Here is a 3,536-nt window from a genome sequence, read left to right as displayed (position 1 = left end):
GTGTAGAGTCCATCACTTTCACTTAGTCTGGGGCTGCAGTTGGATCAAGGCAGTGTTTCTGCTCAGAAGGAGGAGGGGGTGAGTCTGGGAGGGAGGGAGGTGGGAGAGGCACTGGGGGGGAGGAGCTCTCAGAGATGACCAGCCTGGTGGGTGGGTGGCCCAGGTGGAGTTGGAGCACTGGGGTGGAGTTTGGAGGCTGGGAGGAGTTTAGGGGGAAGAGGGGATCATTGCATTGGAGAAGGCTTTCCACGTGATGGAGGGGTGGGCTTGGGAAGGAGAGGCAGTCAGGGTCCTTGAGTTCTGGCCCTGGTCGTGATTGGAGGAAAGGGCTCAGCCATCCTGGGGGCCTCAAGGGTTGGACCGGGTGGTGTCCTTGGGACTAGGAGGATCAGAGTGGGCTGGTGGGAAACAGGAAGTCTTTGAGCTGAGACTGCTCTGCCTTCCCTGGAGCTCAGATTCTCTCCTTTTTCCTTTTGACCTGAGTTCTCTCTGCCTTCCCTGGGACCTAAGATCGCTCTGCCTTCCAGAAGCCCACTCCGTGCATGCAGATCCCAGGTAGGTCTGAGCCAGTGTTCCCACTTACATCCTGACCTTTGTTTGCTGTTCTTGCCATTGGGTCTCATTCCCCAGGTCTGCCAGAAGCATGCCTCCCAGGCCTGGCTACCGGACCTGTTCCTTGCCCCTAAAACTTTTCCAGACTCCCAATCACTTCCTAAACATCCTGGCTGACCTTCCCCCCCCCCGCCCCCCACCCAAGATTTCTCATTGGGTCACGCTTTCCCAAACTTCAGATTTTGCCCATAAGAATCCTGCCTTCACTCCCAGTCCCTGTAAGTATCCACAAGTCCTACCTCCTGTCTCAAGCCCCACCTTGGAGGCAGGAACCAAAGCTCTTTCCTGATCCCCCTTATCTGAATCTGTGCCGCTTGGGCTGGTTCCCTATCAGATCCCAGCCATTTGGCTCCCTGGAGGGATTCCAAGCCTAAGCTGTACCAGAGGGTCCTGGGCATCCTCCCCAGATCCTAGCTAGACCTCAGGACACAGTCATCCTTACCTGCCCAAGCTTAATGTCCATTTGGAACACTTCTTCCAATCAAGTGTCCCCGACCTCCCTGTCATGAGCATTTAGGGTTAAAGTCGGAGGCATTTAGGGTCAGGGTTAGACTGTCCTGCCTCCCAGATCCCACCCCTGCTCCCCTGCCCCAGGCCTCCTGCTCCCCCAGCCCCACATCTTTAAGAGCTCTCAGGTCCCACACAGGCGGCTGGATGCCAGCCTGGGTTTTGTCTCCCAGTCTCGGGCTTTCCTTGGCTGCTCCATTCCAGAGCCCTCCCCTTCCTCAGCCTTCCCTAACCTCCCTCCCTGCTAGATCTAGCAGTCAGTCTATTGTTTAAATAATGTGTGTTAATTGAGGAGAGGGGATGCAGGGAGGGCAGAGGATCAGTTCCAGGGAGAGCTCTGTCTCAGGGGTCATTGAGACTCTGACTGGTCTCATCCTGTCTGGGATCCCAAGCTTCATCTTCCTCTGAGGGCTCTGTAGGAGGATGGGGGAAAAGAGGGGTGCAGAAGAGAAGTAAGAGGAGGGAAGTAGTTTTCCTTTTGAGATCGGCTTCATTTCCTACCCTGACCCTCCCTGCTGCTTCCCTCCCTCTACAGGTTGGAGTCCTTTCCCTGAGGGCAAGGCCTGGGTCTTCCTAACTCCTATGGGACCTTGCCCTCTGTAAATTCCAGTTGGGCAGCCTCCTGCCTATGAAGAGAGGAGAAAGAGCTCTTCTCTGGGATCCGTCTCCCTCCCCAGGTCAGTCTGCAGAGGAACAAAACCTACCCCAAGAAGGTATTGGGTCAAATCCAGACACTAAAGCTGGAGGGAAGTTAGAAGTTTTATTATGAGGCCCAACAAACAGCAAACGCCTGGAGTATGAGCACCAAGGCAGTCAGCCTAGCATTAAGATTACAGGTGGGGCAGATGGGCTTTCTGTGCAGAAGAAAAGAAGGAAAGGACTTTCCAGGTGGCTCCAGGCTGTCTCATGGTCATCAGAAAGGCATAGAATTAGAACATCCCATGATTACTTGGGACATCAGTTAGTGAGAGTGTTGGCTGCTGCTCTATTGGTGGGGCCATAAAGGGTGGGGGAAGCAGATGCCTGGGGTAGATAAGGTCCAGGGATAAGATGAAGGGACCTTACAAAATGGAGTCACTTTGGTTACTTTGCTACCTACACAGGGAGACTGGATTGAGAGAGAATGGCTCCTGGGAGCAGCCAAGCCCCAGCCCAGGTGAGCGCAGTCTATCCACAGACTTGGCCAACATCAGCAATCCAGTCATTTCCATAGACATAGAGGATGGTCTATGAAACTGGCAATGCCTGCTTTAGGGATCATTTCTGTACAAAAATAGGCATGAAATTGAATGCAGTGGTAACAACACTACCCTGCTCTTTTCCATGTTTTAAACTGATTCATTGGGTCCTTGATATATTGAGCACTGCTCCCCCCCATGCTGCCCTCCCCTGTTTGTTTTTAAGTTCTCCCTCATTATAGCTGTCTAACAAGGGTGACCACTTCACTCACTAGTCTCTATTACCAAGGGATCATATTTTTGCTTTCTTAATGGCTGCCTAGTATCGTACACACACACACACACACACACACACACACACACTTTCCCCCCTCTTCTTTGTTTTTTGTGGCCAAGCTCTCCCATGCAGCAACTGAAGTTCCCCCCAGGAAAAGTCTTCACCCTGAATCTTGTCTGGACAGACCTGGAGCAGAGCCCTGAAGGCTCCCCCAGCTATTGTTTTTTAATGTGCTATCATCAGAGCAGAAATTGTGCTCCTGGTGCTGTTCATGGTCCCCCTACCTCAGGTCACACATGACTTCTCAGATCCCTCTGAACCCCTGTCTGTTAACAGTTCTTAGGTCAACTCAATGAGCATTCAGAAAGGCCCTAGATGTTGTCAAGGTATTTAGAAACACTCTATTTCCCAGAGCTAAGACCCAGCAAACATGCTGTGCCCTGAGCTTGGCATAACAGCAATCCTTTGCACCCTGTATGATCTTATCCTCCAGCAACATGTATTGCTTGGACCAGCACCAGGTGTTTACTGAGGGATTTATGATTTTCATATTAATAAATAACTGTTTAGATTTGTTGGAGCTCCCCCTATTTCTCAGGGACCTGGGAACCAATGTTCTGCAGCCTAAAGCCATCCATCATATCTATTGACATGCCCACAATCCCTATTTCTTGTAACTGCCAAGTAAACTGAAGGAGGCGCTTCATCCCTGTTCCTGCCATGATAACTCTAGTTCTGTACCTTGCTGAATATTCAAAAGGTGTGACAACCCTTAGGACTTGAGAGGCTGTTCCCATGAGACAGATCCAAGCCAAGAAATGCCCACCGTGGGAACTGCTTAGTCAAGACCTAAGAATGATTGTGTTGTGGTCCAACTTCTGGCATGTATATAAGCCTTGTCTGTATCACAGCACGTTGAGCCATCCTTCTCAAGGAGTGGGGGTGAGTAGGAGACTTCTGCT

The 3,536-nt window shown here is 51.4% G+C and overlaps 1 long non-coding RNA gene across 1 annotated transcript; it reads left to right on the top strand.

Moving 5' to 3' along the window:
* Positions 1 to 320: 320 nt before the first annotated feature.
* LOC114036678 lies at positions 321 to 2,304 on the top strand. The gene is made up of 3 exons (XR_003568353.1): positions 321 to 555; positions 1,655 to 1,796; positions 2,223 to 2,304. It is a non-coding gene; the product is annotated as an uncharacterized LOC114036678 (long non-coding RNA).
* Positions 2,305 to 3,536: the final 1,232 nt, after the last annotated feature.

The sequence above is a fragment of the Vombatus ursinus genome, unplaced genomic scaffold, assembly GCF_900497805.2.
Source record: "Vombatus ursinus unplaced genomic scaffold, bare-nosed wombat genome assembly UNPS02009959.1, whole genome shotgun sequence".
In the NCBI taxonomy this organism is placed as follows: domain Eukaryota; kingdom Metazoa; phylum Chordata; class Mammalia; order Diprotodontia; family Vombatidae; genus Vombatus; species Vombatus ursinus.
The sequence above is the reverse complement of the archived record's forward strand: the minus strand, read 5'-3'. Positions and strand labels throughout refer to the sequence as shown.